General features: G+C 42.2%; 1 protein-coding gene across 9 annotated transcripts in view; it reads right to left on the reverse strand.

Annotated features, from left to right (window-relative positions):
• Positions 1–14,224, reverse strand: part of arid1b (AT-rich interaction domain 1B) — a 473,172-nt gene that overhangs the window by 153,900 nt on the left and 305,048 nt on the right. The gene's annotated exons all lie outside the window — the stretch shown is intronic.

Raw genomic sequence — 14,224 nt, forward strand, 5'->3', positions numbered from 1 at the left:
ATTAACGTGCATTTTACAATCAATGACATTTCTGAATCAAAGACATACAATGTTAGCATTTAAAAAAGTGTGTTCTATGCATTTATTTTTCTCAGTGTATGTGATTCCAAATTCAGATTATTTTGTTCTGGCTTCTAGAACATTTCAAGTTGAGAATACTATAGCTGGCCTCAAATTGCATCTTAAAAGTAAATATATGCAGGCCAGTTTTCTCATAACTTCATCACCATGGAACATCTGTTTTTATTTTTAGAGCCGTCAATTTAAGTGTACATACTTTTATATGTCAAAAGTGTAATTTATTTAGAATAAAGATATTAAAGGCCAAGTTACCCTTAGAAAGCAGCTAGTAAAATAAAAGAAGTTACGCAGCAGTTTAAACAAGGAGTCTTGTTAACAAAGATATCTGTAACTAATACTTCTCTCGAGGACAATTTAATCAGCAGGGCTCTAACACTATTCTTCTTTTATAAGTACAGTGAGATCTACAATGCCTGCAAGAACAAAGAGATTTTACTGCATCTCATTCAATAAGCTATATAGCATGCCATTTACACTTATATTTTTCTGGGGATATTTGGCAGGTTGGGTCCTTGGGTTTTGGATTTGTAGTCCAGTACAACTGCTTTGTACAACTGCTTTGAGTCTTTGAGTCTCATTTAAGGTAGGAAGGAAGGATGGTAATAACAACAACAATAGAAGCAACAACAACAATAGTACTACACTGGCTCCTAAAGGCATGCCTGAAAATTCAACCTTTCTTAGACAATGATTCCCTAAATACAGGGATACTTGAATTTACAATTAGCATGATTGCTTTCTTCTGCACAGGTATGTTTTACATACAAAAGGCATTTTGCTTTGTTACTGTAATGCTTCATTTCCTCCAATGCCGTGCCAGCCTGTGGTTTAAGGTATATCTAAAGCAGTTTTCATAGCTAGCTTTCAAGCAAAAAGCTTAACTGGAAAGAAATGATCCCCACTTTGGATTCATATATCTTAGTACGGATGTGGCTATCTCCTCTTTTTCCACCACTTACATCCATGTACAACCTTTATGTCCATGTGACAAGTACAAGAGTTAAAAAGAAGAGGATAATGTTGCGTTTAGGATTATGTTATACCTTCCTGGTGGTACATGATCTTATCAGACTTCAACAGGAGAGCATCTCTTTAAATAACTCACAGATTTGCAATTGTAGCACAGTCAGCAGGGGAAGCTGTTGGCAGTAAACTGCATAAGGAGAGGCAGGAGACCCAAGGTTACACACCAGTGAATTGGAAGAGAAGGGGAATGACGCAACTCACACAGGCAGCATAATAAATAAAGCAACGTGCACAAAAAGTATTCCTAGAAATCCTCTTTGATTACATTTCACTTGTATCAAGTAATTTTTATTGAAGTCGGCCAAATGCAGCAGTTATTCTCACTGCTGAAATATCTTCTTTTATAAAAAGAAAAAAAAATCCCACTCACTCCCCATTAGGAATATCAAGAGGAATCCAATGCTTTATTCAATAGCAACTTAAAAAATACTGTGCCAGCTAGCCTGTATCATAAAAGGAAAACACAACACCCACAAAAATGAAAGCTAAGATAGTAGCTATAATTAGCTGGGTAGCATTCGGTCACTACTTGCTGAATACCAATTTGCTTTCAGCACTTGTAATATAGTTATCATAACAGTTATCAAGTGCATAGAAATACTGCCATGCAGATAATAAATTACTGCAGCTCTTTTCATCTAAGAATGTCATTCAGCACAATGCTGAACACATTACAAAAATCAGTCTAAATCTATATATTACTAAAAACTCTTACACCTTCATAAATACTTAACACTTATGCATAAAGATCTTTAATCATAGATTGAAATTGCAGAAGAGCTCTTTCTTTCCCATTTTATATAGTATCCGTTTTATGTGCACACTCTATGTTTATTGGAGAAGGTAAACTGGTACCTGTCACTGTACCAATTTTCATGAAGCATGTGTACAAACTAAGCACATGAATGGGGAAATGCACATGCTGACTGATCAGCAAGTGAAAACTGTTAACTGGGTAGTGTGTGCACTGAATTAAGTATTCACAGCTTGGTAACTATGCATAATAGTTAGTGTGAAAATTTCATGGTGTCTTGAATGTTTTGGCAGAAAAGGATATGTATAAATGTAGTTATTAAATGCGTTTATGTAAATCCCAACATTTATTTATCTGTTAAATATACTTATTAATCACATTTTGTCCAATATGGCTATATGGGTGATGAACAACTGAACAGATAAAAATATTCTTTAAAAACAAGTTAGAAACAATTTTATATGACAATTGTAAAACATGTTTAAAAACCAGAGGTCATATGGAATAATGCAGTCCTGGCTCTTTGCCAGAAGCTCACCAAGGTCAGAGCAAACCTGACTTCTTCTCGGAAGGAAAGCTCTGCCTCATGTGTATGTGTGTGCGCACACACACGACACACATTCTAATATTGTGTAGAAATGGTAGTGAGATCACAATCAGCACATTGAGGTTCATTTAGTGCTGACCAGTTACTTGACAAGCACACGCTACCTAGAATGAAAAAAAAATACAACAAAGTTCTTCTATATTTCTGACAATTGCGCCCACTTTTTAGTATAAAGCAATAGCTAACAGTGTATGTCAAAATGTTTTCAAAGACCTTAGTGGTGTCATTGTCTAGACAGCAGGTGAGGTAAGAGCTTTAAATTTCCTGTTCAGTAGGGAACAAAAGAATACAAAAGCATATTACATAATGCAGAATGTCCTTTCCTATACCAATTCTAGTTCTGTAAAGACATATCCTTCTTTTAAAAATCACAGACATTTTTAATCCTCATCCCTAGATCTTGGAACTTTCATTTGAAAGGACGGAGTGGGAAAGCTTACCCATAATATACAAGATACCTGTCATTCTACATTTTTTGCAAAACTGATCAAAATTAAAAATGGAAGATGTATGTCACTGTCTGGCGAGGTCTTCTCTTTTTCCTTTTTGAAAGAAGTATGTGTTCTCTCCTGGAATAATTGATTTTATAGAAAGAAAGGTCAAGTAAGACTTTTACCTATTGTAAGCAGGACTTATGTTTAGAAGGAAAAGAATGACACACCGTTCTTACAATTCTGAAATACGCTTACACCCGTAGAACAGCACATTCATGCACCAAAACTTTCATATACAGCATTATATTGGAGTGTATCTGAAATTGCTAAAAGAATTTCCAAAGTTATTGTACTAGAGATGTTTCGTTGTATAAATCTGTGGATAATATTCAACAGAGAAACTGGCTATATTCAAGCTCAAGAATGATTATCATTTCTCCGGTTGCTGTATACTCTACTGTTGTGTCCTAGCACTGAAAATAGATTTAGTAGTACAACACAGTGAAGTGACAACTGGCTAAAACTGAGACATTATTATATATTTCATTGGTGCTGTTGACAGCCAACCATGGGCTTTTGCATAATTCAAGTACTTAATGAAAAGAGACCTTCCCTTTGGAGGCTTTGAGGTACATAAAGAAGGAGATGCTTTGAAAATGCCCTTTCATAGTAATGCCATAAGAAATTGTTACAGCCCATCTGTTTACAGAACAAGTTGATGAGGTTTTACAAGAACAGACCAGATGACCTATCTACTGAACATTTATTTCTAAAACATAAAAAGAACATACGTTTAAAGAATAGGGATGGACATCTCAAAATAAGGTGAAGTGACTTCTGCAGAACAATTCTGGAAATTAAAAACAAAAGAACTTCTGGGAACAATATCTAGCCTTAGTATTACAGCGGCAACAACAACAACAAAACAACAACACAGCCAAAATTCTACAGTTACTGCAAACAAATCAGCACAGACAAAATACTAAGAAATAATAAACACAGAGCTTGCCTACACTGACTGAAAAACAATGTTTGACACTGCATTTTCCCGTGCCACACTGACCATGCAGTGACCCCTAACACTACACATATCATAGACATTGTGGTGAGATCACTATAACTGGCTACACATTTCCCACTCTCTCACTGTTAAGAGGCAGTCCACATTTCCAGTAATTCACGTTACTTTTGTTGTGGATGCTTCACTTTCCCCCTTTCATCATGCATGCGAATAAACTTATTTTTCTTAAGTGCAGGCACGCTAATATATGGATATGTAAATATCTGCAGACATAAACTTTTAAAATAAATGTGTGTGTGTGTGTGTGTGTGTGTGTGTGTGTGTGTGTGTGTGTATATATATATATATATATATATATATATATATATATATATATTTTAGGTCCCCTCGGGGAGATAGGGCGGAATACAAATAAAGTTTTATTATTATTTTATTATATATTAAAATTTCCTTCCTAATAGGAAGGATTATCTCCCATCAACCACTTTTGTCCACCACTAACCCTTCTTCCAACTCCACAGCAAAGTGATATCACCTAGATGGCCAATCATATGCCTAAAATTCTAGGTTTCCTGTAACCCCTTGGGTGAAAAAGCATTTTTTTTTTAAAAAAAAAGGCTTAAAAGCTCACATAAAAGATTGTAAGTGAATTGTCATAGATGCCGTGTGTCAGGATCAGAGCAGACATGTCCATAATAAACACCCTTGGAAAAGTCAGCTGAAATACAGCCATTTCAATAATATTTTCTGAATGCTCTCTTGAGGCCTATCCTAGTAAGTTTTTTGTACTTGAAAAGGGAGGGATTCATATATCTCATATAACAACATCTAGAACAGGACTTTCATGTTCAAAGGCAGTTTACAATCAATTGTCATATGGTAAAATAAAATACTTATACATTTATAAGTTACTTATATGATTCCTTAGGACATATAAGCTTCCTTGTAGCTTCTGGGCTAGCAGGGTTTTTACTTTATTTCAAGATGGAATTATTATGATGGTCTTGTGTTTTATTATAGTTTGGTCCCTCCTTTAAAAATCATCTTGATGAGAAGTCCTTTGGTATTTGTTGTCCTGCCTCAAGCCTCTTCAAATATTTGTCCTCTTCTTCCTTCTGATACCAATGAGAATAACTGATACTGTTATGATTGAGCCTCATGGCTCTGTTACTGACAGACGTGGGCGTAAGACTCCTCGGGAGTCAGATACTCTCGAGGAGCGAGAGAGAAAAAGACTGCGAGACATATTTGCAGCACCATCTGACGAAGAATCTTTCGAAGGGTTTACGGAGAGAATGGAGGAGGGGCTGGTTAGCTCAGAGGAGGATGAGATGGATTGGACTCGGGTAAGGGAGGAATTGGGGGCCACTGGCCATGATGGGGCAGAAGATGAATGGGGACCTTCAGGATTAGACCCATGGCTTAGCTGGAGGGATGGGACGGGATCCACAGCTGGAGATGCTGTTGGGCGTAGTCAGAGGTGTTCCAGCTCTGACGAGGAAAGTGATGAGGAAACGCCCGGGTTAAGGAGGACAGCTGACAGTGATGAAGATTTGTAACTGGCATAAAATGGGGCTTGGGAGCAATTGCAAATTGCGTCAGGCAAGGTAATCTGGGCAAACGCTTGGGATCCGTGTGTGTGTGGGACGCTTCCCTGAAGACTTGTGTACTTTCCTGTGCTGAGACGTAAGTTGATTGGAATCCAGGGTCAGACGGCGGGAGGGATTGTGTGGGCATTTGTTTGTGCAAACCTGTGCTTACTCTTATTAGCTTGACCTTCCGTCGTCTTTCTGACGGACGCCATCTCCTGCTTTGAGAACCCGGACTGAACTGACCACGGCTTGTCTTCCCCCCTTCTTGGACTTGGAAAAACTACAAACGTCTGCTTCTGGCTTTGATCTACGGAACGGAACTGGTCTACTCTACTTCTACAATCCTTGGCTGAATTGCTCGTGTTGGAGATCCTGTCTACTGTGTGTGTGTGGGAGCGACGCAAGTTACTCTAAGCACAGTGCTGGCAGCAGAGAGGAATCTGCTGCCAATTAGTTGCATTCTTTGTATCTTTTGTTCCTTGGCTTTCGTTCTGTTAATACCTAGGCTGAAGCAAGCAGTTTGTTTTTACCCGGATTAAACTCCGGTTTAATCCGGTTTATCTTTTGAACATTTACTTTTGCCCCCTTTTTGCTCCTAAAGGCAAAAATTGCCTGGCCCTTGTGTTTTTACGGGCATTTTTGAGTTCTGTAATCTAATAAACTCTGTTACTTTGAATCTTGTGGCGTTCTGTCCTTGACAGATTGCCTGACGCCCATAAAAAGTTTATTGCAGCAATAAACCCGTCAGGAAGACGATGGATGAGTTAAGAGCCAAAGTAGACCAATTGCAAACGGCCTTTACCGTAAGCCAAACAGCTTTTGCTGTGAAAGGACATGTTTTGACTCCTGAACGCTTTGACGGAACCAGGTGCAAGTTGCCAACCTTTTTGGCACAAGTGGAGCTTTATTTTTCCCAGCTCAGTGCTCATGCTTTTCCTACTGACACTAGCAAGGTGGCTTTTATTTTGAGTTTGTTGACCGGTCCCGCAGGACAATGGGCCACTAATTTAATTTTGGGAAATGACCCAGTCAAGGACAATTTGAATAATTTCAAAAAGTTGTTAACTGATACTTTTGGGGATCCTCTCCGCACGGAGAACGCTGGGTGGGCTCTGTATCGGTTGAAACAGGGAAAGGGGACTGTTTTGGATTACTTAAATAAGTTTAACCTGTATCGCCACCAGCTGGATTGGGGGGAGAATGCATTCATGCTTTTATTTACTGCCGGGTTAAGTGATATGCTCCAGGATGAATTAGCACGCTTGGAGCCGGCTGAAAGCTGGGACGCCTTAGTAGCTAAGGTGCTGCGTTTAGACGCAAGGTTCGAGGCTCGTAAACACTCAAAAGCAATGTGTGCGCCACCCATGCATGTAACCAGGGCACCTGTGGTGATGGGGGAAGAGCCCATGGAGCTTGGGGTCTTTAAAAAACTGTCTACAGAGGAAAAGAGCCGTAGGAGGCAGCTGGGCTTGTGTTTGTACTGTGGGAATGCTGGGCATTTTGCCAAAAATTGTAATGTGAAACCTTCCCAGCTTTCGGGAAAAGGCCAGCCCTAGTGCGACGTGAGTCCAACGCACTAGGGCTCCTCAAGCAGTCAACTGAGGGGAGGAAGCATGTTTTCGTACCCATTACATTATCTGTTGGGGGAAGGGAACTTGTTTCTACTCTGGCACTGCTGGACTCAGGAGCTACAGTCTCTTATGTAGATATTGAGTTTGCTAAGAAGCATGGCATTCCTAGAGTGCGCAAGGCATGCGACGTGTGGGTGGAGGGAGCAGATGGGAGACTGCTGGAGACTGGGGTGGTTAACCAGGAAACCTCAGCAGTAACGTGGGAGGTGCAGGGAGTAACGGGAACGTTTGTGTGGGATATTACGAGCTTGCCTCGATATGATGTGATCCTGGGGATGGATTGGCTAGCTGTAGTAAACCCACAAGTGGATTGGGCAACACGTAAAGTGATCTTAAAGAGGCAGGATTGTTGCACTCTAAACGTTACTCATGCTGATATGGAGGGAGTGCCTGCTGAGTATGGGGAGTTCTCTGATGTATTTTGTAAAAGAGAAGCGGACAAATTACCACCGCACAGGCCATATGATTGCGCCATCAAGTTGGCAGAAGGTGCGAAACTGCCAGCAGGGAGGCTGTATGCCTTGACTGTACCGGAAAGGCAAGCTTTGCGGGAGTTTTTAGATGAAAATTTAGCCAAGGGGTTTATTCGCCCATCTAGTTCTCCAACTGCGGCACCAGTATTCTTTGTAGCCAAAAAGACTGGGGAACTTAGGCTGGTCTGCGACTATCGGATCCTAAACAAATACACCATTCGGGATAGGTACCCGCTCCCTTTAATCTCGGAACTGTTATCAAGGGTGCAAGGGGCTAAGGTCTTTACCAAGCTTGACCTGCGGGGGGCCAATAACTTAATCCGTATACGGGAAGGGGATGAATGGAAGACGGCATTTAACACGTGTTTCGGATGCCACGAGTTCCGAGTCATGCCTTTTGGGCTTTGTAATGCTCCTGCGGTCTTCCAGAGGTTCATGAACGATGTGTTCAGGGACCTAATTGACCAATTTTTAGTGATTTATTTGGATGATATCTTGATTTTTTCTAAGGACGAGAAAGAACATCGTCAACATGTCAAGCAGGTTCTGCACCGACTGCGGGCTAATGGGCTTTTCGCCAAGGCTTCCAAATGCGTCTTTCATGTGCCTGAAGTGGAGTTCCTAGGTCATGTAGTGTCAGGTAGGGAACTTAAAATGGACCCACATAAGGTTGACGCCGTCAACTCATGGCAGGAGCTGAAGACTAAGAAGGATGTACAAAGGTTCTTAGGTTTCGCTAATTACTACCGGGAGTTTATTCCGAATTTTGCAAAGCTCACGGTACCTTTGACGCAGCTTCTGCGCAAGAAACAGCCATTTGTGTGGGGGCGGGAAGCTCACGAGGCGTTTCTACAACTTAAGTCTAGTTTTCAATCGGACAACATACTAACCCATCCTGATGTTGACAAACCGTTCGTGGTAGAAGCGGACGCTTCTAGCTACGCGTTGGGGGCTGTATTGTCTCAGAAGGATTCCTCAGGGACCTTGCGTCCCTGTGGATTTTACTCGCGGCAACTAACACCCTTCGAGCAGAACTATACCATATGGGAGAAGGAGTTGTTGGCGATTAAGGTGGCGTTTGAGGTGTGGCGGCACTGGCTTGAAGGGGCACGGCACCAGATCGTGGTCAGATCTGATCACAAGAATTTAGAGCACTTGCAAACAGCAAAGAAGTTAAACCAGCGTCAAATCCGATGGGCTTTGTTTTTCTCCAGGTTTAACTTCAAGGTGCAGTTCGTAGAGGGGAAGGCAAACTTGCGGGCCGATGCTTTATCCCGCAAGCCGGAGTTTAAGACCAATGAGCAGGTTGTATGTCAGACCATCTTGCCTACTGCCTCTCTGTGTGTTGTAGATAATGAGCTCGGGTTACATGACCAGATCCTTGAGGCTCAGAGGGATGATGTGTGGACACAGGAGCAACTGATGCTGCTCTCAGCAGGTAACCGTACCATACTGCCGCATCTACAAGATCAAGACGGAGTATTGGTACGCAGGGGGCAGGTCTACGTACCAGTGGGGGCCCTCAGGTTGGAGGTGATTAGAGCCCACCATGACGAACCCATGGCTGGGCACTTTGGCAGATTCAAGACCGTGCAGCTCATTACCAGGAGCTATTGGTGGCCAAAGATGCGGCAAGACATTCTGCGCTTTTGTGACAGCTGCGCCGTTTGCCAGCAGAGTAAGACGCCTGTTGGGCGCCCTAGAGGGTTGTTGTCGTCTTTACCTGTTCCGGACAGGCCATGGCAAATCATTTCCATGGATTTCATTTCAGATTTGCCTAAGTCTGGGGGTTATACTTGTATTTGGGTGGTGGTGGATTTATTTAGTAAACTGGCTCATTTTATTCCTTGTTCAACCATTCCGGCGGCCCCTACGTTGGCCCTACTATTTACTAAGCACATCTATCGTTTGCACGGAGCACCCGAGGTGATTATTTCAGATAGGGCTCCGCAATTTGTGTCACGCTTTTGGAAACATTTCCATGAGTGCTTGGGGACTAAGTTAAACGTTTCTTCAGCCTTTCATCCGCAAACGGATGGACAGTCGGAACGGGTTAATGGGCTCTTAGAGCAATACCTGCGTTGTTTTTGTTTAGATCAACCCACGGCTTGGGTGAAGTGGCTACCGGTGGCGGAATTTGCTTACAACAATGCGGTGCACACATCTAGTCAGCATACGCCGTTTGAGCTAACTTATGGTTTTCACCCACGGGGAGGTGTGGCGCCGTCGACCAATGTGGTCTCTTCGGACCCTGTGTACCGCTCTACGGAAATGGCTGCATTGCATGATGTTGCCCGTCGCTTACTGTTGGAAGCTAAGGCAACGCAGAAGACTCAGGCTGACCGCCACAGGCAGGCAGGGGAGGAGTTGGAAGAAGGGGATTTGGTGTGGTTATCTTCCAAACATATTAAACAGGCTGGGGGAAAGTTTGCGCCTCGGTATTTGGGTCCCTTTCCTATCGTTAAAAAGATTTCTTCCGTTGCGTTTCGTTTGCGTTTACCATCTAGTTTAAAGGTCCATCCAGTCTTTCATCGTTCGCTGTTGAAACTTGATACCTCTAGTCGTCGTGGTGCTATAGCGGAGGGTATCACTGCCACTTCTCCGCCATCGGGGGAGGAGGCCTTTGTGAGAGGGGATAGTGTTATGATTGAGCCTCATGGCTCTGTTACTGACAGACGTGGGCGTAAGACTCCTCGGGAGTCAGATACTCTCGAGGAGCGAGAGAGAAAAAGACTGCGAGACATATTTGCAGCACCATCTGACGAAGAATCTTTCGAAGGGTTTACGGAGAGAATGGAGGAGGGGCTGGTTAGCTCAGAGGAGGATGAGATGGATTGGACTCGGGTAAGGGAGGAATTGGGGGCCACTGGCCATGATGGGGCAGAAGATGAATGGGGACCTTCAGGATTAGACCCATGGCTTAGCTGGAGGGATGGGACGGGATCCACAGCTGGAGATGCTGTTGGGCGTAGTCAGAGGTGTTCCAGCTCTGACGAGGAAAGTGATGAGGAAACGCCCGGGTTAAGGAGGACAGCTGACAGTGATGAAGATTTGTAACTGGCATAAAATGGGGCTTGGGAGCAATTGCAAATTGCGTCAGGCAAGGTAATCTGGGCAAACGCTTGGGATCCGTGTGTGTGTGGGACGCTTCCCTGAAGACTTGTGTACTTTCCTGTGCTGAGACGTAAGTTGATTGGAATCCAGGGTCAGACGGCGGGAGGGATTGTGTGGGCATTTGTTTGTGCAAACCTGTGCTTACTCTTATTAGCTTGACCTTCCGTCGTCTTTCTGACGGACGCCATCTCCTGCTTTGAGAACCCGGACTGAACTGACCACGGCTTGTCTTCCCCCCTTCTTGGACTTGGAAAAACTACAAACGTCTGCTTCTGGCTTTGATCTACGGAACGGAACTGGTCTACTCTACTTCTACAATCCTTGGCTGAATTGCTCGTGTTGGAGATCCTGTCTACTGTGTGTGTGTGGGAGCGACGCAAGTTACTCTAAGCACAGTGCTGGCAGCAGAGAGGAATCTGCTGCCAATTAGTTGCATTCTTTGTATCTTTTGTTCCTTGGCTTTCGTTCTGTTAATACCTAGGCTGAAGCAAGCAGTTTGTTTTTACCCGGATTAAACTCCGGTTTAATCCGGTTTATCTTTTGAACATTTACTTTTGCCCCCTTTTTGCTCCTAAAGGCAAAAATTGCCTGGCCCTTGTGTTTTTACGGGCATTTTTGAGTTCTGTAATCTAATAAACTCTGTTACTTTGAATCTTGTGGCGTTCTGTCCTTGACAGATACATTGGTCCTCCACTTGAAGATTTGGGGTTTGATCTAAAATTACTCATGCAAAGAGGAGACTAAATCAATAGGAGTTAAGAAAGTCATTACTTACTTATGTTGTACTGATTTAAATGACCCTTCCCTATATCCTGCTGGAGAGGACTACTGGCAGGTCATTTTTACTTCACATCACAGGATTAAGACAAAAGAAAGGAAGGAGTCTCAGAACTACAGAGAATAATTTTTGTACATTTTCCAAATATAGGAGACTCTGGCAATTGCACTACAAAAAGGAGAGGAAAGTAGATTGTAAAGTGGCATGCCCTGTTTTCTCTATCAGGATATCCAAATAGAACCAAGTCTGAGTTGGACTCAGGTATGGTCATACTAAGGGCAGTTCTACACAGGCACATAATCCAGTTCCAACCAATATGAAAAATACCCGTTTGGAACTACATGGTGGTTACACAGGGGTGCTGTCAACTACCTCAGCGGCAGAACAGTAGTCCCACATCACACTTACGCTAAAATCAATTCCACCCTAGCACCCCAATACCCTCTCCCCAAAAGACAGAAAATCACCATGTCCCGGTGTTCTGTGCTAATTCCCGGTTTGTCCCATGTGACTGAGCGAAGCTCCTTGCGAGGAGCGAACCCCTTCTCCTCCTCCCAAGCTGCTAGGCTCAGTCACAGGGCAGCAAATCAGAAAGTAGAGGACACGGAGCTCCAGTAGGTACTGATTTTCTCTTTTTTGTTCAGGGGAATTGTGATTCTGGGGGGCAGGGAGGACAACTGAGCCTAGGGAGTGTGCAATGGTTATGAGAGAAACAATCCAGGGTCCTGCATAGCAATTTGAGATGACTGTCCCCACTCAACAGAGAGAAGGATCCAGGCTTTCCCTCATGTTTTTTTTAAAACCCAGGTGTAGTTGCACAAAGCAGTTTACCCAGAGGTAATTCAAATCAGCCTGCATGTGTTGTATGGACATGAACAGGCTAATGTAACTTTACACTGCATTACATGACAGTGCAGAATAGTGTGCTTGTATGTGTGTCTACAAGCTGCGTGTCGATTTATAGTAACCCCCTAAATTCCATAGGCTTTTCTTAGGCAAGGAATACTCAAGTGTAGTTTTGCCTGTGCCAGATCCTGCTTAGCCTCTAAAATCTGATGGGATCTGGCACTTTCAGCGTATTTAGGCCCTATTCATATTTATAGCTAATCCACTGAAATCTATAGGTTGTCTAACCAATGATCCATGACTCTTTCTTAAACCTAAATTAGACTCAGACAAACAGATTATACCTATATATAATCTGGGAATATAAAAACCATTATGTCGAGGGTGGGCGATCTCTTTTTTTACTTTTGTACTGACAGGAGTGAAATGTTGCTACCACCCCACATAATGCCTGGAAATTATTTACCATACAGAAATGTTTACACACCAAAATATTTAGAGAGGAAAAAATTAAGAGGGAGGAACAGTCCAACAGGGTTAGACAAGTGTGTGTTATCAACAACTGAACAAGCAACGCCACACTACATTTTGTTCTAGGTTACACTTAATGCCTGTACTCGTATAATACTGGTGTTGCCTAAGCATTTCCTCATAACCCTTTAATGGTTCTTGTCAGGATGCAGGGGGAAAAAAGTTTTAGATTTTAAATTAGTGTAAATTCTCACTGTAATTCTAACTTCTCTTGATGTTCCTTGTGATTTTATAAGTTCTGGCTAAGAAACCTCATAAATTTGCCAATTTATTCACTTCAAATAATGTAACAAGTAATGAATTACAAGGGTGGATTCCGTGCATTTCTACCACCTGACTATTTGGAATGCTGTTTTTCAAAATTAACACATTTCTGAAGCAACAAGCAAGACTTGAATTAAGTAAAGGGGTAAATAAAATGAAAAGCTATGTAAAATCAGAAGCAACCGTGCCAATCTGCTAGGAGCTGAACCACTGCCAGTTAGTGGGCCTCGGGGCTCCATAGGATTTCTAAGCATAATGCCAAACTAGAGCAATATTGTTTTGGTTAGAGAGGAATTTCTCACAAGAGCTAACAGAGGCAGAAGGTCATAAATAAACACAGCAGGATTGCCTTGTCAGTTCTCATTATTAGCGCTGCAGGCACTTGCTTTTCTATGGGCTGCTTGCAGGTTCATTTAAGTGTAAGTGCTCCTCCTCAGAATTTCACATGCTCATAAATAAAGAAAGCATTTCTTAGCCTGGGAAAAGAAAGTGCACGCATGTGTGAATGGGGAGTCGGTGTGCTTTTGTGTATGTACACACAGATACACATATGGCACACAACTACACATACTCCAAATGAAGAATTTTAGGCAAATACTCTTTCAGTAAGGCCTTCATTATAACTTACAAACCTCTGACAGACCTCAGCCATAATGAACACGAAACTGTACTTTCTTACTACAATAATGGTCATCAGAATTACATTTGAACAGAGAATGAAGCTGAGTTCGTGAAGTGATCATGACATCCATTATAATACCAGGAAAGCACAGCTGTGAGATCATTATTGCAATTACAAAATGACATTTAGTGTTAACTTATTTGGTTGCAGTAAAAGTAGACACGTAGCATTTTTTTGGGATTATTTAGGATAGTTTAAACAAATAGAGAGATAAAAAGAATGCTTTTTAAAAAATTCATTCCTGAATGAAGGAATGGGTGTAAAAAGGACAAAGGCGATTCAGAGTAAGAAAGTGTGAAGTGATGTATAGTGTGACAAAAGTTGATATTCACATGTTTGCTGATAAGGATCGCCGTGACTGATTAGGAAAGGGAACTTGGGGCTGTAGTG

The sequence above is a fragment of the Anolis carolinensis genome, chromosome 1 (genome assembly GCF_035594765.1).
Source record: "Anolis carolinensis isolate JA03-04 chromosome 1, rAnoCar3.1.pri, whole genome shotgun sequence".
In the NCBI taxonomy this organism is placed as follows: Eukaryota; Metazoa; Chordata; class Lepidosauria; order Squamata; family Dactyloidae; genus Anolis; species Anolis carolinensis.